Source organism: Meriones unguiculatus, chromosome 19, assembly GCF_030254825.1.
Source record: "Meriones unguiculatus strain TT.TT164.6M chromosome 19, Bangor_MerUng_6.1, whole genome shotgun sequence".
Classification (NCBI taxonomy): Eukaryota; Metazoa; Chordata; class Mammalia; order Rodentia; family Muridae; genus Meriones; species Meriones unguiculatus.
Window position 1 is genome coordinate 29946376 of NC_083366.1, and position 19965 is coordinate 29966340.

A 19965-nucleotide genomic window follows, 5' to 3' on the forward strand; every position below is an offset into this window, starting at 1 on the left:
GCTGGCCAACTTCACAAGCTCAATTCATGAGCTCTGCATTACACACTGAGAGACCCTGCCTCCATTCAGATGATAGAGAACACTCTAGGAAGACCCCCAAGTTAACTTTTGGGCTCCACAAACATGTATTCACAAATACTCTCACCACTTTCAAGCGTATAAGCTATGACCTGATCAAGGAATCAGTCTGTGCTATGTGCCACAGCAGAAGACTTCGGTTTTTATTTTCCTCCTCTTCATAACCGTCTCCCAATGAGCCCTACATTTTGAGTTGGATGCTTTTAATTAATGTATATCTCATTAAAGATCTAATAAGACATCTCTCCTTTTTCCTATCTTTCAAAACTTTGATATTAAAGTGCCACAGGCCTCTAAGTTCTTTGAGATCCATTCAAGACCCTACTTCAGCACCAAGGGTAGCAGACTTCCTCCACTGTGAATTTGTGCACAATTAACATATTTACAACACCAAGGAAGCTCAAGCTGCAGCCTTCCTGGAATCTGAAGTCTGGGAGAGACTGTGAGTTCCAAGTGATAGTCACAGCAGTACCATCACATTGTGTTTAAATTAATATGCAGCTTATGGGATACTAAAATCACCTGTTGATTATATGACATTAATTCAGTTTGTTGTTTGTGCCATATTCTCTCTCTCTCTCTCTCTCTCTCTCTCTCTCTCTCACACACACACACACACACACCATTTCTTGTAATAATCTTACTAGATGTTTTCATTTACTTCTATACCTCTGTGTGTGTCATTTATATTGTATTTATTTTTAATGTTTGTTTTACTTTTAATTATGTCTGTTTGTCTGTGTGTGCATATTAGCATGTGAGTTCAGATTCCTCTTAGAAGCCAGAAGCAGAGGTTCCTTCGAAAGCTGGGGTCCCAGTGTCTGTGAGCCTTCCTGGGCAGGTTCCAAAAACTGTGCTCAGGTCCTCAGTGTGCACTCTTATCAGCTAAGCCAGCTCTCCAGCTCCTATATAATGGATATGTCTATTTTACAGGATTTGAGGAGAAGATAGAAATTTAGGTCAAATGGGAACCAACAATCAGATTTTTAGTAGAGATTTAAGATTTGGGGCCAATGAAATGACTCAGTGTTTAAAGGCACTTGTTACCTAAGCCTCATGACCTGAGTTCAAATCCCAGGACCCACATGGTGGAAGGAGAGAATTGATTCCCATGAGTTATCCACTGTCTTCACATGCATGTTGTCATACACATACACACATACCTCACGCACATCACATACATAAAAATTAATATATATAAAAGTTAATAATGAATACAGAAACTTAAAATTTAAGAAGGCAATTTGGAGATTTGAAAAGGTGATTGTGAATAGAAGACTAAAAATCATCTCAAAAATAATTGTTATTTTTTTGGGGGGGTGGACTGCATGTTTTGTAATGATATTTTTTTGTTAAAGGAAGTTGTATTTTGTTAAGCTAAACCCCAGGCCTTATGACTATGCTGTTACAGAGACTGTTGTTAATCAAAAATGAAAATCAGGCAGAGTGGGGTTCACCATGAACACAAGCTAGCTTTCCTCTCCAGGACTCTATGGGTGCCTGAGCAAGGCGATGGGCAATCTTACAAGGTAGGATGGACTTTTGGTTTCTATAACATTATCCCCTGCGGTGTGTGCAATGGCATGCATTTGAATGCTCCTGGCTTGGGAGCTGGAATATTTCCTGTCAGCCCCAGCATTCCCTGAGAAGTCCAAACCGATGTCATTTGTGTCACAAAATGACTGCCTGAAAGTGAACACGTCTAAATGGCTCCAGTTGTGCAAGGAACTGGTTAACTGTGTGTCGGGCACATTAGGATTTCCTCCTGCGTCTTGAGTATTTGTAAGACAGACTCTAAAAGAACCAGTTTTCTGAGTTTTACTATTTTTCCCCCTTTTCTGTTTGTGTGTGTGTGTCTGTGTGTGCGTGTGTGTATGTGTGTGTGTGTGTTGGGGAGAGTGATTTACATGTGTGCGAGCATAAATGTGTGATTATACAAGCATGTATGTGTGCACATGAATGTGGACACTCAAAGTTGATAAAGTTGATTTTGAAATAACATTCCTTTTTTTTTTAACCTTATCCATTAAGGTAAAGTATCACTGTGAAAGCCAGTGCTCCTGGCTATGGGTTAGCCTAGCTGCTTAACTTGCTCTGCAGATCTCCCATCTCTGCCTTCCAAGGCTGGAATTCAGGCAGACTAATGCTCACATGGTATTTATGTGGGTTCTTGAAGTATGAACTCCAGTCCTCACACATGCCAGATAAGTACTTTAACCACTGGGCCATCATCCTCAATCTCTTGAGCTTCATTGTTAATGCTGTGGATTCAGAGCATAGCATAATAGACCCCCTTTCTAGCTAATCAGTGAGCTCTGTTCTTAGGGCTCCATCAAAGAGCTCAACAGTGTAAAGAGGACAGCACATAAGATTTTCTTTAACTTCTATGGAAACTTACTGCTCTTTCATCTTCTCCTATCCACATTATAGCAAACAAGACAAGATAAAGCAAACAAAAACAAAACCACTGATACTGCTGTTTTATCAATAACTTTAAAAAATGTGCAGAAATAATCCACCTGAATAATTATGGCAGAAGTCAAACCTTAAAAACATGCTTAATTTGAAAACTGGTTGCTGCCCAGACTTAGAATTCTCAACTCCTTTCCCACAAGGATAAAGGAAATTATAAGAAATGCTTTTCTCAGGCAGAAATATTGGCTGATTTTTGTCTGGTTCTCTGTACAAGAAAATAGGTCAGCTTTATAACTTTTCATCTAATGGGCTTTTTTCCAAGAAAATGCTAATAAGGCTTCAAGTGCAGAATTATCTAGACTCTAACCAGAGCTGGAAATCTCTCGCAGTGTCCCAGTGGGTACCCATGTGTGTAGCCTGTCTGAGAAGGAGGTGAGCTGGTCTGAGGGCATACTACACCCTCTTGAAATGAATACACTGCACAGTGCCAAAGACCTCGCCCAGTGAAGTATCAGCACTGTGAAATGTGTGGCTATGGCTTTTGAGCTCTGAACTCTTGTGAACAGAAATGTAGCATTTAAACCCTGGGCCTTGAATTCTGAGCTGGGAAATCTGCTTTGAGAAAGAAGCCCTGCCCCTCAGTTTTCACTAAAAGTGACATGGATTGCTTCCAGAAGCTCTTCTTCGTTCTGTAATGTGAGATGTACTTTCTGGGCTTTTCCCTGCAACGTTGAATACCTTCCTTGTAGGTACCCACAAAAGATTGAAGGGTCAAACTTCTGTTTACAAATACCACAGTTTCCTCTAGAAATAGAAGGCTAAGGTTGACAGAAAATAGGTTCTCAAGTTTCAGGAGACTTCAAAAATGTGAAGATGGTTGATGCATAAACCTCTCTCTCTCTCTTTCTCTCTCTGTGTGGTGTGTGTGTGTGTGTGTGTGTGTGTGTGTGTGTGTGCACATGCATGCACATACTTCTGTTGGTATATGTGCTCATAAGTACAATTCCCAATGGAGACTAGAAGAGGACATTAGGACCTTTGAATCCGGACTTAGAAGAATTTGGAAGCCTGTTGGCCAAGGTGTTGTGAATTGAACATCTCAGGTCTTCTGCAAGGGCAGCAAGCATTCTTCACCACAGAACCAGTTCTTCAGGACCACTGATACGAAGTTTGCAAACCTATGCATTTCTTGCCCAGTTTTAGTGAGTGAATATAGAGATGTACTTCTATTTTCAGCTATAGCAAGGGTCACAGGACTAGCCCATATCTGATGAATCAGTAGAATTATCAACAGGGGAAAAATATGACTTCCTACAGTTTTGGATTGCTGGCACTATTCGTCTTCATAGAAACACTGCACTCGTTAATCACTCACATACAAAGCAAGACAGTCCTGTTACATTATGCTGTACAAGGTCACTAAATTATTTCCATCCAGAAAGATGATATATCAACTGACTTCCAAAGTTTGAGGAAGCATTGCCCATGTATGGGGCATATACTATAGCTTGAAAAAAAGATCAGACAAGCTGGAGAGATGGCTCAGCAAGCACCTGCACTAAAATGTCCACACACAGACAATACATGCGCACATATGATTAAACATAAAAATTACAATGCAGCCAGTTTGGATGAGACCAGATAAGCTAGGGTCAGATGGAAGGGGAGGAGGACCTCCCCTATCCGTGGACTTGGAGAGAGGCATGGGAGGAGATGAGGGAGGGAGGGAAGGTGAAAATGGGAGGAGAGGAGGAAGAGGGCTACAGCTGGGATACAAAGTGAATAAACTGTAATTAATAAAAATTTTAAAAATTAAATAAATAAAATGAAAACAGATCAGAAAGGGAAGAGGATATATAATGTGAAAAATGAAGTCCACTTGTTTTTCTAGTTAACATACAAAAAATTTTTGACATTGGGTTGGTTTTCTTTTTGAGCTTGGGTTACATTAAAGATGTGCAATCATATGGTCAGAAAATATAAATGTAGAAGGACCAAGAGTTAAGGCCAGTATGCAGAACTGGATGGCCTTTCAATACAATTGAAATCAGAGTCCAGAACCTAGTGCCAAGTGAGAAAACCCATCCTCTGTGCACCAGGTGGGTAACACCTTGGATAAAAGAGAAGCAACCATGGAGAAGCACAGTGCTGAAGTCGGGAAATGGAAACAACCATAGGGAAAAAAGAACATCCTATGCAACTTAGCTTACATCTTTGAGTTGTTTCTACATGATAGCCATTCATGTGGGTATCAAGGAAGCCACAGTGGATGCCACTCTTGGAGTACCAGCTATAGAGAGAGGGGACATTTGTCATTTTTAGAACCTCATAAGCATTTTTGCTTTGATGATAAATCAACTTGGAAAGCAAGAGCCAAAAGGACAGGCAGCTTTCAATATACCCTTTCTTTAATTTAACCCTGCCAGCTCCCATTTCCTTCTTGATCCCATGTCCATTCCTGCTTTAGTCTTTCCATGCCTAGTACTCTAATTCTTACTTGCAATTTATTCGCAATCTGTCACATTCCCTTAAATGTGTATCCTAAAGGTCCCTTTCCCGTTCTTTTTTATTTTTTAAATTATTTATTTTTTATTAATTACAGTTTATTCACTTTGTATTCCAGCTGTAGTCCCCTCCCTTATCCCTTCACAATCCCACCCTCCTTCCCTCTTTTTCTTCCCCAGTCCACTGATAGGGGAGGTCCTCCTACCCTTCCATCTGACCCTAGTCTATCAGGTCTCATCAGGACTGGCTTCATTGTCTTCCTCTGTGTCCTGGTAAGGCTTTTCTCCCTGATACTGATACTCCAAACAAGGACCATGCATGGAGATAACCTAGAACCCTGGCACAGATGTTGCCCATGGCAACTCAGTGTCCAAGAAGGTCCCTAGTAATGGGAACAGGGACTGTTGCTGACATGAACTCAGGGGTTGGCTCTTTCGTCACCTCCCCCTTTCCCATTCTTAGTTGAGGAGCTTTTGAGAGTTTATAGATATTGGGGGAGGGAGAAGCATTCTGCCTTGTTTGTTTGTATTTTTAAAAGGTCTATTTATTTATTATGTATACAGTTTTTTGTCTGCATGTATGCCTGCAGGCCAGAAGAGGACATCAGGCCTCATTATAGATAGCTATGAGCCACCATATCGTTGCTGGGAATTGAACTCAGGGCCTTTGGAAGAGCAGACAGTGCTCTTAACCTCTGAGTCATCTCTCCAGCCCACCTGCCTTGTTTGTTTTAATGTGTGGCCACTAATAGATTTCCAATGTTCACCTGGACAATTCCACATTCCAACATCTGGATATTTGTGCTTACTGGCTCATCAAAAAGAAAGAGGACACAAAGTTGGAAAGAGGTCAGTGTTAGCAGATGTTACAGGAAGTTAGATGGCAGGAGAAATGAAGGGTGGATGTGATCATATTTCCTTGTATACATGTATGCAATTCTCAAGAATAAAGAAAAATTAATACTAAAACTAGAAAGCTTCAGTTAGAACATATAGCTGATATTCTAAACAGCCATATAAAATCCACCTGCCTGGAAAAATAGACCCATGCCATTAGAGTGGGGTTCAATTGCCTGTGTCCTCGTCTAGTTGAAGTCTCATCAATATGCAGTGATGGCTTAGTCTTTTGAGATACCATATGGCAATAGGAATCAGGCTGAAAGGAAGCCAGGGAAGAACATGCCTGTCATGGTGAGTTGTCTTCCAGGGTTTAGGGCACTGAACTTTTTCTCATGAAACGAATTTGTCAAGTCCAAAATCAAAAGAAAAATATTTCTTCTCTGTGATATCATCACAGCACTCTCCAGTCCTTGGCATAAGCAAACCCCCAGAGGATTCAGGAGTGTGGAAGCAGATGACGAATGTGCCCTTCACAACCCAGTCAAAGAAGGTTTTCAAACAGATGGTGGAGCCCCATGGGGGCATGAATGTCAGAAAGCTAAGCTAACTCCTTCCCAGCAGGTGGAAGGGACCCACTTTGATCCTGGGCCCAGACTCTCGACTTCTCCAGTTTGTAGATTCTGATCTGCAGCATCCTACCAAGGTCAGGGCTTCTCAAAGGCATGCTCACTGTGCTAACACAGCAGCTTAGAAAGAGGTAACAAGAACCCATACTCCCCAGGGAGCAAAAGTAGTGGTTTTGGCATCTGAGATGTGATGCTTTGTTTGGTAAATAATAATTAAGCCTTCTGAAACATGTCAGCAAGGTGTACACATGAAAATTCTTTTACAAGTGACATGACACTGGGCTGAGGAAATGGCACAGTGGGTAAAGTACCTGTTTCAAAAGCGTGAGGACCAGAGGCTGGAACCCCAGCACCTACCTTAAAAGACAGGAATGTCTGCAGGTGCTAGTGTTTCTAGAGCTGATGGATGCTGACAGAAGGCTGCCTAGAGCTCACCGGCCAGCCAGTTCAGCAAATCAAATGTAAACTTCAAGTTCACAAAAAGACCTTGTCTCAAAAAAAGGTGGGTGAAGGTTGTAGGTAGAGCCAACCACTTTCTTACTATATTGAGAGCTTATTCGGCAGGAGGGGATTAGTTCCTAATGCTGTAAACCTCACCAAGAGTCCATGTCTAGGAAAGCCCTAGGCCCTAGGGGATAACTTGGTTCTACAGTTTTACCAAGATGGACATGTTAAACTGCCTTCTAAAAATATTTATACCCATAGATTGTTGCTGCTCTTGCTCGGCCAGAGAAGCCTTTTTTCTGCTGTAAGCAGCAGTTATTGCAGAGATACAGAACTGGTCGAAACGACTAAGAATAATAAGTGACTGCTGAGCACTCAGCTCTAAATGAGAAAGCCACATCAACATCCCCAGGCTCAGGACAGACTGAGGCAGAGGCCACAGAAAGAATGTAAGCTGGAGGAGTGCTGTGAAGTACTGGCTTTCAGACATGACAGGGCCCTTAACTCACAAATCACTGCAGCAATATTTAACTGCATAAGGTCAAGACAAGAAGATCGGTCATCATTCCAGCTGGCAGTGCCAACTGGGCTCAATAGAGTACAAAACAAACACATAAACAAAAACAAACAAATGACTTGAAAGTTGTAGGGATATGTTTGGGAGTGTCTAGGTGGGGGTAGATGTGAGAGGTCAAGTGTACATATATATATGTATGTATGTATGCAATTGTCAATGAATAAATAAAAGATATAAAAATAAAAATAGGATAGAGAGCAACAAACAAAGACACCTGACATCAATCTCTGGCCTTCACAAACACCTACATGTATGCACAGATACACGCACGTGTGCACCCACACAGGCACAGACACATACACACACACAAACATGGCAAATGTAATTAGCCCAAAACAGTGGGTTATTTGGTGAATAGAGTTCAAATGATATTTAAAGTTATACCCAACAAGACATTTAAACACAGTTTCTCAGACAAATTATTTTTCTATACCTGTTAGCATTTTTAACTAACTAGAACCAGAGACTAGATAAAGAGCTCCATTTACAAGCACTTACGGGACCACAGCACTCAGGGAGGCAAAGGCAGAGGCAGCTCTATGAGTTCAAGGCCAGCCTGCTCTACAAAGTGAATCCAGGACAGCCAAGGCTACACAGAGAAACTCTGTCTTGAATAAACAAAACAAAACAAAAACACATTTAAGTGGGTGGAGAAATGGCTCAGTGGTTTGGAGTCCCTTGCAGAGGACCTCAGTTCAGTTCCCAGCACTAATGAGGAAGACCATGATTTCCTCCAACTCCAGCTTCTGGTGATCCAGTGGCCTCATAGACACCCTCATACATATTCATGTATGTAAAAGGAACTTTTATTCTCCTGATTCAATTGTTGTCTCAGAGGCTTACTGCCTCTGTCTACTAACCTAGGCCTAGTCCTGGAAGCTTCTAGCCTCCATACAATCTAATCCAGACATAGAATGTTTTCAGCCTCTGAGATTTACAGCTGAATAAGGCCACCTTGCCTAGTTCTTACTGAGTTCTGGGCTGGCTGGTTCAGCTCAGCTGTTCTGGCTCAAACTCTTCTTCCACTGATTTACTCAATCTGGCTTTTCTTTCGCTTCTAAATTGCTCTGCTTGGCCTCAGATTAATAGCAGAAATCTGCTATAATCTCCTGGTTCCTTCTCATTCATCTTCTCATTCATCTGGCCCATTCGTCTTCACCTGAGTTCTCTCTGCAACCTGTCTACTACTGTCCTAATAAAACTGCCTCCTCTGTCCCTCTGTCCCTCTGCCCCTCTGTCCCTCTCCCCTCACCCCTCTCCATTTCCCCTTAAGTAGATTCCCTCTTCTCCTTGGAGTTGAGCATATCCCATTCTGTTGTATCTTCTCTGATTCATCACTTTCTTTTTCTGCCACTCAATTAGATATCACGTTCAACCTGAGTGCTTCCTTCCACAAACTAACTTTACCTTCATTATTTGGCATTAAAGGCACATGCCACGGTCCCTGGTCCTAAGCTTTTCATCACCTGATACTTGCTCTATACCAGGCTAGCCTTGAATTTAGATCTGCTTGCCTCTGTCTCCTGGAATAAAGGCATGTTTGTATTCCAGCTAGATTGAATAGATCTAAAAGGTCTTTGGATGTGATCTCTTGCCAGTTCAGTTATGTTATGAATTAAAATTCCTCTACACATGCTCACAAATAGATACACACACATCAACTAAAAATAATATTTAAAAATTAAAACAGCACCACTCTGGTTGTCTTTATGTATGTTCTAAAAATAAAACATTTAAAGATAGAAATACATAGTCAGTCCAAAGGGGAATGTGTGTAATATGGCTATGGGGAAAGACTGGCTGAATGCATGAAGTCACAGTATCTCTTTGCAGATTTTTTTCTAACCCGAGACAATGTGTTAGCTGAAATTTTCTGGACAAATTAATTAAGTGTCTTCAAATTTTTTTTCAGATGTCACTCAGGCTGACTCAGAACATCATGATCTTGATGCAGGAACCATTGTGTTACTGTAGGTATGTCCTTTTACAAGTCTGGAATCCACTTTGTTTTGCAAGGAAGTTCTCAGTTATTCTGTTTATTTCCTTCTCCATCGTACATATGCATGTTCCTGGCACAGCCTCAGCCTCATTCTCAGTAATGCTTGCATGTTATACCCTAAGATGGTGACAACCTTTGAGGAGACTTAGTGCTTCCCTTGACAGGCAAGAAGGCTCAAAATTTTCCCCAGTTCATACAGCCCATTCGAAGCAGAAGTGGAACTGGACCTGAGGCTCCTGGTTTTTTACTGCAGGACTGTTCCCAAGAGACAATGCTGCACAGCTGAATGGAATCTGTATAACGTTCGCCATGAGCCTTTTTCATTTGCTTTTCTGTAGAGCTCTTGTTGAGGTTACAAAGTTTGGGTTAGTGAAATGGCTGAGCAGGTAAAGTAGCTTGCCTGTAAGCCTGATGAACTGAGTTTTATTCCTATGAAGCAAATGATGGAAGTAGAAAAGCAACCCCCAAAATTTACCGGCTGAACCTTCCCCCAATACATACAGACACCATGGCAAATGTGCACCCACATATAGACAAATGAGCACACACACACACACACATATATATATATATACATATATATATTGCAAAGTTTTAAAAACTATGAAATGTAATACTTAAGCTAATGAAACTCCTATTCCAACTGCTAGTGGCTGGCCATTATCAATAGTGAGGCACCGGGTTAATTTACTTGGCAGAATGCCTGCATGAAACTATACAGTCTATCTTCTGACTATAAATAATGTTGCTAAAGTCAGGGAGTCATAATACTCCTGCTATGATTGAAGATAGGGAATTCTGGAAGTAAAACTGAAAATCAACACCTAAGCCAATAAGTCATTCCAGGTTTGAAACCATATCCTATGAGGAATTTTAATTCAGCAACATTGGCTATTCTCTCAGGGGATCATATCCAAAGACCTAGGTCTGTGTGATCCCATTGGAATACAGACATGCTCTTGGTATGCACATTTAGTTCTTCTGACTGGAATACATACCTTTAATCCCTCTAGCTCGAAAACAAACCTTTAATCCCAAACAAAGACATTTAATTGACAAATGGATAAAGTGACAAATCAGAGAAATATTTGCAGAATGAGTGAGAGATATGATGTACCCAACTCTCACTAAAACAAAGAGGAAAGAGAAGCAACTTAAGAGCAATGCAGAGAGAAAGAGAGTTCTTGGAGAAAGTACAGTAAAGTTCGGGGGGAGAACAGTAGAGTTCGGCTGAGTTTGTGGAGTTCAGAGGCAGTTTTTCCAAGCAGAACGATTCAGTGAGGACCAGAAAGAAGCCAGTATAAATCATTCAGCTTGGAGAGGAGTTTTGAGCCAAAACAGCTGAGTTGAACCAGCCAGCCAGAGTTCAGAAAGAATTGAAATTGGGTGAGCTTATTCAGCAGTAAGTCTCAGAAGCTAAAAACATTCTAAGCCTAGGTTAACAGGTGAAGCTACAGCTGAAGAACACAAGGTCTAGGCTTGGAGAACATTAAATTGGATGGAGCTAGAAGCTTCCAGAGCTAAGCCTAAAGATAGAACATGGACAGATATGCTCTAGGCTCAGCCTATGCCATGTATTTGGAAAGCTTGGGTATGGCTCTCATCTCAGGGAATAAAGCAACACTTACAGTGTCTCACCTTTGAACATGAAATGCCAAACTTGAAATGTTCCAATGCCTCTTCTCAACACATAAGTAAAAAGCAAAACAAAACAAAAACAGAAAAGCTTGAAGTTTTATCTAAGTGTCAAAATATATAAACAAATATCCTGAAACCGAGAAAATAATTGGAATCGTGCAGAAGTAACCACAAACAAGTATGAATCTTACTTCCCTTGTCTAAATGGTTTGTAATTATTTAGGCATTAAAAAAAAACCAATTTCCCTTCATTCCTTTTTTCTTATCAGTTAATAAAGTGTATGGAAATCGAGGGACTGTAATTAACCTCCTCTAGATGGCACAGTATGGAAGTAAAGTCTAGCTAATTATTTGAGTTCATATTATTAAAATAACCCATATGAATACTAAGTGGACACAAACTCATGATTCCGTGCCATACTAAAATAGCAGAGCATACTAAAGTGGAGGCTAGACAGCACATTCCTAGTGATTCTCACTATGCAGCAACACAACATGCTTTCTCAGAGTTCTTCCTGTAACTTCAGGAACTTTAAACAGCATTGCTGATGTTCACAAGAGGATGTGTTCTGTTTCTTGTTTGCAGGTGAATTAATCAGGTACCACATGAAGAGATGTGAATAGCGACCTACTTGTTTTGAGTCTCTAAGATGCTGTGGATGAATACAACATCCAACAGTCATCAGCTGCAATGACTGCTCCCTCCACAGGGCTTTTACTTAATTCAACACTGTGTTGAATCCAAAGAATGGCACCTGCATTTGTAGAATGGGCCTTGTTTAGGATCTAAAGCAAACACAGAAGCAGAGAACAGAATTCTGGTTATAGAAAGTGGGGCATAGGGAGAAGATGGAAAATGTTCCAATGTTGTATTTGGGCCTGGACAAAAATTCTCCGTGAATAATTCAAGTGTTGGCTAGATTAGCTTGATTCAGTTATTCTGGATTTCTTCTGTGTATTTATTTTAGTTTAACTACATAAATACATGTGATTATTGTTATTATTGAATAATTTTAGATGAAAGACGAAAGAAAAACAAAAATACAAAGTTCTTTGAATCAAAGTTTGTGGGAATAACAGGGCCTTTCACTGAACTTCTGCAAGGCTGATTGATTAGAGCTTCAATGATTGTGGAGAGGTTAAAATGTTTCACGTTCAGTGACTAAATTAGTTTCATCAAACTGTTCCCACTTTGAATACTAGAATTTGGGGTAATATAAATCTGTGTTCCTCAAGCCAAAGTCACTCATATTTGGCTTCAGAATAAACCATTTCTTATCCTTTTTGAAGTGAGAGTTGTGTTTTTGCGTCAATAGCTCTCATTGGAATCAGGTGTTTGTTCCCTGTAGTAGTTTTAATCAGAATTAAGTCCCTACCTTCTTTTTTTTTTTTTTTTTGTCAATAATTCAAATACAGCTGAGGACACGGGTCTCCATAGTCTCTACCTCCTTGCACTTGAATTTTGAAACCCTTTGATAATGCTGTTATTTACTTGCTAATTCCAGGAATATATTTATTGAGTCCACTGTGTGAGGTAAGTTTAAGCTGTTCCAGGATGGCCTTCTAGCTGGAGAGTCAGAATGGGAGATTGTAGCAAGGCCAGAGAAAAAGAAAAATGAATCACGTGCTTGGGTAAGTTGTCTCTAGAATAGAGTGAGTATTTATTTTGACCACGTTCACTCTCTAACTCTTTCTTCTTCCCTTCTTAGCAGTCTTGCTTCTATTTTCATGAGTTTGTGCATGCATACATAGTCATATAATTTTATGTATATTTACAGAGTTTTTGAGCCCCACTACAAAACAAAACACAAACAGTATTGGACTGTCTGATCCTGGTGTATTTCACTTAATTTGATAATCATCAGTTGCAACTACTTTCTTGTTTAAAAATATGTCACAATTTTGTTTTTCTCTATGGCTGACTAAAACTCATATAATGTATGTATTATATATATTTAAAATAAAGTCTCTGTGCCCTAGGGCATTAATTATAGTTCTATACCACTTGCTAGTCTCAAGTTTTCATGGGAAAAGATGCCATATCCTTGCTCAGCTTTTAGTTACATATTGCATTTTTTTATTCATTTACCTGTTTACAGATACCTTGGCCAAATCCATTACTGGCCATAATGAATAGTGCTGGAGTAAACATAATGTGTAATCATCTCTAAGCCATTTTGGCTTTTGTCCTTCAAGGGTAATACATCTGGATGGTAATCATAGCTCTATAATCCTCAAACGGTACTCAGCAAGATAGCTCAGAGAGTCAGGGTGCCTGTAACCAAGCCTGGCAGGTTTAATCCATTCCCTGGGACTCACAGACTCCTATAGATCATCTTCTGGTCTCTTATGCATATGGGCATTAATGTGCTGACACACACACACACACACACACACACACACACACACATATACCCACTCATAAATAAATGCCTCAATGAATATAAATACATACTCTAAAACAAGAGAAAGTAACTGGAAAGATTAAAAGTATAAATATAAACAAAAGCCTGACGTTTGCCTGCTAGGAGCCTATTCTTCTAGTAGATCATTGAGACGTAAAAAATTATACCTCTTATCTCCATTATTTTCTCCTATTCATTACAAAATACAGGGAAATCAAGTGTATATAATTAAACTTTTATAGTGGTCCAGCTCAGGCACATTGTAGCCCTACTCTGAGATACTTGCACATTGGTGCCCACAGTGGCTAGACTACTTATCACCTGTATCAGCAGCATATACGGATTCCCTTTTCCCCTCATCCTTGCCATCACCTCCTACATAAACTGATACTCCAAAATTGGCTTCCCTCCAGGCAGAGCTTTGTGAGGAGCCCACATTTTGAATAAAGTAAATTTCTTGACCCTAAAATCTAGTCTCATCACCTATTTGGCCTGTGGTATGGTAATCAGACAGACTTGGTCCCTGTGAGAATTTTGAGGGTGGACATTGCTTAGCACTTTGCAGTGTGACTTGTGCTGTGGTGGTGGTGGGGTTAATATGAGTGATTGTTTCATATTAATTATCTAAATAAGACACGTATGGTGGTTCACGACCACAGTGGACTGTCAGATTTTTTTTTTAAATGAAGAGAAGGGCCATCAAAGGGAACTTAGGATGCTCAGAAGGTTGGGGCATGGTCACAAGTGTATAAGATACAGAGACATGCTTTTTCAAAAGATAAAAAAAAAAAATGTCTAAGGAACCAGAATTATGAAGGGTTAGCTGATATCCTCATGCATAAAGTTTCCTTCTGTACCTCTAGCTGCCAACAGTCAACTTCAGTTGAAGAATGCAAAAGGAAACTTTCAGAAATATATAACCAGAAAACACATAGTGGCCCTGTCACAGTGGCTTTACCTCCGGATTACCCTTGTCATTGACAGGTCTGTTACTCTCCATCTTCTCTACAAACATGATGTATTTATATAGAACTTTGAGGAGAACACTGAAATGGAGAGGCTCCTTCAAGGATGCCTGAGTCTTGAATAAATTAAAAACTGAGCCTGTAGGTGGTATCATTGTTGATATCTCCCATGGAAACAAAGGAACAGCAAGTGTTTCAGGACTATCATTGATGGCCTTGGACACACAGACTTCATTAACAATAAGAACACATGCCTGTAATTGAATCTTAGGATGGTTCCGCTATCCTGTATTTCTCATACTAGTGAATCTGAAGCTGATATCTCTAAGAATGGGCAGACACAAGTACTAGGATTTTTGATTTGCAAAATCAATGTGAAGCAACCCTTTGCTGTTGTAATCAACATGAATTTTTCTAAACTACCAATAGCCAGAAGAAATGCAAAGAGCATCCAAGGAGATCAGGACACGAATATGAAGAGAATGTTCCTGCAAATCCTAGCTACAGTAATTCCATCTTGCTTGCAAGCCATCATTTAACTGTTGTTCTTGTCAGATAGAAGCAAAAAAAGTCATCCTTTTCATAGCTGGACAGTATTCTATGAGTCCATTGGAATTCCTAATAAGAACAAGAACATACTATGCAAAAATATTAATTTCTCAAGTCTTGTTTTATCCTTGCTTATGTTATTTGAACTTGTGATCACCTATATCTATTGCTTTAAAACTAAGTAGTGACCTAAACTCAGGCTATATCCAATCTGTCATGGGCTTAAAGCCAGATAAAGTAGGAGGTGAGTGGGAAAGAGGTTGACAGTTTCAGGAAAATGCAGCTCTTTGTAGCCATCCATTTCTCGAAGCGAGCTCTAATAAACTCATTTTTCTCATCAAGTTCAACTTGAATGGGTCATTATTTGGGTTACCTGTATGAACCCCAGCTGTGGACAATGGTTAATTTCAAATCTACTTAAAAGTCATGCAATTAAAAAAAATGACTACAACTCTGACACAGCACATGAGCCAGTTTCTGAGTAGATCGTTGACAACATGAAGGAGGCTGATGCTAAGATCCTTGTTCAAAAAACAGATGGTTACCCTTAAAGATGGGAATGGAAGCAGAGCTATTTGAAGCTCTGGTTTGCATTCTAATGACTGGGGCAGAAATGTTCTCAGCCCTTGGTGGTGTTAGCTGGAGTGGTGGTGACCTATACAGTCCCAGATATTCAACAACCAGGAAAGTCATGCCAAACTAGAGAGTGGCTTTAAAGTTTGTTACTTCAAGCACAGGAATAGTAAATGAATGTGAACAGTAAAGAAATATGAAGATTAAGGGGATACAAATTGTTAAAGAAAAAGTGAAAATATCACTATTTGTAGGTGGTATAATAGTACAAGTAAGTTATCCCAAATGAGAGAATGAGCACGAAGAAAAAAGTGAGAAATAACTCCCTAGAGTTATAGGGAACAGAGGAGAGAAATACCAATGTTTCACTTTGCCCAGTAGCCTTTTATATGTCTTATGGAGTGAATTGGATGAAGACCGAGGTAACCTTTATTTTGATTGGTTACTTTTGAGCACATTGTAGGCTGAGCCAGTGGGAAGTGCGTATACCCTTCCTTAATATAGAGGTGGTCACTCACTCGGCAGAAATCATGTGTGCTATGACTAGTCCACAGTTTATCACAGGCCCTGTCCTTCCTGCCAAGGGAATCTTAACTCCTGTCGTACTGACACCAATTCACCTCTTGCTGCTATCTTCCAAGATGTCTGTAACTCAGTGGTTTTGATCAATTTTAGCTGGCCAAATAGAGTCTAGGATTCTCAGAATCTACCTGGTGGTTATATCTGCTCCAATCAAGGTCATTACTAACACCTGCTGAAATACAGCACGTGGCTTGGTGTAGAACTCTTCATGGGAGACAATGTGGGCTTCAGTTTCAAAAATGTGTCCATCAACATGTTTGTCCTGGAATCACCGCTGCTGATAGCTTAAATGTCTCACCAGTGGGAGCAGCTGGCTTTACCACAAGGTGATTAACCTGACCCATCCAGTCAAAAATACGTTCTGGCAACACTCCTGGACTGGACTGTCACACAGTTCACAGTTGCTTATTTGTTTGCCAAGTTGCAAGAAAAGATGGCTCATCTTTCTGTTAAGATTCTGGAGGATGGTCCTACATGGCTGCTGCTGCTGCTGCTGTCTCCACCTTTGGTGCAGCTCACAGCAAGCATATGCAGGGTGCAGCTTCTCTGTCTTCTATGTCAGTTGTTCTTCATGTCATAGAGGAGCCCAGTGTTACCAGTAATATCAAATGGCCGATGAGAAATCTCCTTAAGATCACCAAGACTTTCCAGGAATTTCAGAGGGCTAAGTGAGTACTTTTCCTAACATGTGCCACCCCGGACTTAACCCATCACGAGAGGACATTCTCAGAAGGCCTCATCTCAATCAGTCATGTCAACCTAATAATTTAAATACTGGTCAGTTGTAACATTGCAACATCAATTTTTATTATTTTCAGAAAAAGAAATGCTTTGAAAGACAATTTGTTCGGCTGCATGTGTGTGATAGGTAATATACATTGTGATTGATAACATCATGGAATTTGCATTGTCTCTTTCCATCTTATCTGGAATATAAATTATACATCTGTCTGTGATGTTAATGTTGCTTATTACCCACATGGTAGCTCCTTGCTCTGCTTCTGGAGAACAAATGATGTGGGTTCCTGACTATACAGCATTGTTTCTCAAACACTAGGCTTGTGATTGTAGTTAGTGGGAAGGTAAAAATTTTCATATCTAATAAAGAAGGAAGAAATAATGGAGTGGAGTTGCTGAGACCTGAGATCATAATTAATTTATCTCTGAAAAGGAAGCTGTGATGGTTTCCCTATTGAACCTTGAGGTGCTTAGTTCTAATTGTCAAGTTGATACAAACTAGAAACACCTGGAAAAGGGGGTTCAATTGATGGATTGTCAAGACCAAGTTGGCCTGTGTTCACATCTGTAGGAAATTATCTTGATTATATGCCAACTGGGGTAGTAAGATCCATCCACTGTGAGTAGCGCCAGCCCCTAGGCAGAGGATCCTGCACTCTGTGTGCAGAGAAGCTGTGCACAAGGAGGCATGCACCCATTCTTTCCCTGCTCTTGACTGTGAATGCACTGTACCCAGCTGCTTCCAGTTCCTGCCACCCTGCCTAACCTGAGACCGAAAGCCAAATCACCCCTTTCTCCTAGAAGTTGTCTGTGTTGAGACATTTTATCATAGCAACAGGAAATGAAACTAATAGAAAACGATACCAAAATTATTTAAATAATTAAGCTATAATTCAGCCTAATCACCTTAGCAGGTACATATTATCCTTCCCCCACTGTGACTGTTTCACAAAAACACATTACTCCAGAACTGTATGAGTTCTAGTTGGTTTCCTGTGTAAGCTTCAGCAGAATTAGTTTATTTGCTGGCACTTGAGTGATTTCTGTCTTTCACTAAAAATCAAAACAGTGAACTTTACAAAGGTGAAAAAGTGCTTCTGTTAAATCCCTCACATGTAAGTCAATAGCTTTAGTTAAAAAAAAAAAAAGTGAACTTCTTACATAAGATTCCATGCACTCTGCACAACAGTTGGCCATAAATGCCAGCAACTGCTTTGATAGTCTGCAGGGCAGAGCTTTTCAGATGCCCTCTGTGGCAGGTTCCTAACTTGTTTCCTGTTCTCTTCTTCTGATGTCCATGCTCTTTGCCTTTCGGAATGGGGATTGAGCGTTTTAGTCAGGCAACAGAACCAGAAAATTTGAACACAGGGGTCTTCCCAGAGACTCATACTCCAACCAAGTACCAGGCATGGAGATAACCTAGAACCCCTGCACAGATGTAGCCCATGGCAGGTCAGTGTCCAAGTGGGTTACATAGTAATGGGAAGAGGGACTGCCTCTGACATAATCTGATTGGCCTGCTCTTTGATCACCTTCCCCTAAGGGGGGAACAGCCTTACCAGGCCACAGAAGATGACAATGCAGCCATTCCTGATGTGATCTAATAGACTAAGATAAGAAGGAAGGAGAGGAGGACCTCCCCTATCAGTGGACATAGGGAGGGGCATGTGTGAAGAAGGGGGAGGAAGGGGCTTATGGGGGATACAAAGTAAATAAAGTGTAATTAATAAAAAAATAAAATAAAATTATACATAAAAATGTGAAATATCTCAATCAAAATATTGGTCATCTTTTTGCTCTCTAGTTAATAATGTTTGGGATATGAATAATTAGCTAAACTTGTGTTAGTATAATGAATAAATGGATGCAATTGTCTTGCTGTTTAATACCTAGTGGAGAGCCTGAACATCTTTCAAGTTTGTAATGTTTTTTGTTTTTTTTTTTTTGTTTTTGTTTTTTTTTAACTAGTCAAAAGCGAATGAGGGAGATTTATTTCAGGTGTCCACACTGTGAAGAGAAACAAAAAGGTACAGTGACACACCTTGCCAAGTTCATCTTTGGGTCCTAACATGAGAGTAGGACTTAAGCAGAAAGCAAGAGGTATCTTTGAGCTAGTTGTCAGGTGTCCAGAGTCAAGGGAAGGAGGACTCTCAAGGGGACGAATATCGAGATTGACAAATGCTTTATAGATCACACACTCACCACGCTTCACTCAGACATCCCTGTTCCTCTAGAATTCTAGTCTACTGAGTACAGCTGTAGACTGGTTGATGGCTTCAGAAGCAAGGCTCGCCATCTGTCCTGAAACACTGAATGGTCTGCAACACACCTTCATCTCTAGGTCTGGGCCAGGGTCTGGTCTGGTTTGCGAAGCATCTTTGGGCTTGGCGACATGCATTCAACTTGATCAGCACAGTGACATGGTCTTAGTTGCTAAACATCACAGCCAGCCTAAAGTGGTCCCGTACTCAGCTTATATACCCTATCTGTGCTGGGTGGAGCTGTAGGTTGGATTACCCCCTTTCAGCCAATGAGGTATCAGCTTATGTTATTCATTTTACAGTATGCTTATCACTATGTTCAGGTAGACAAATTATGTCATTTCTTATCACAGCAAGCTCACTGTTTCACTTATCATTACAAACATATGTTTTTTACTATACTCTCTCCTTTTTTTTACACGTTCTCTATATCAGGCCAAGGTGTGTGCCCCACCCACCACTATCACACTTCAAGTGTCTCCTGCAAGGTCACCTAACAAGTTGAAAATCTTTCTCTGGGAAAAGTCTCTCCTTTGCTCACCCCACCTGCAAGCTATTCAGAAGACCCCCACCCCGGAGAAAGGGGAAAGTCTAATTACTTTAGGTCCACTGTTTCAATAGTTTGATAGCCCCTTTAGAATACCATCCTGCAGGGCAGTCACTTACATTTCCATACTCTACAATTTTTATAAATCTTACATATTGTCTCCAATTGAAGTAAGTTCAATAAAAGTTAAGACATCTTTGAAAGCATGAATGGTATGTAATAAC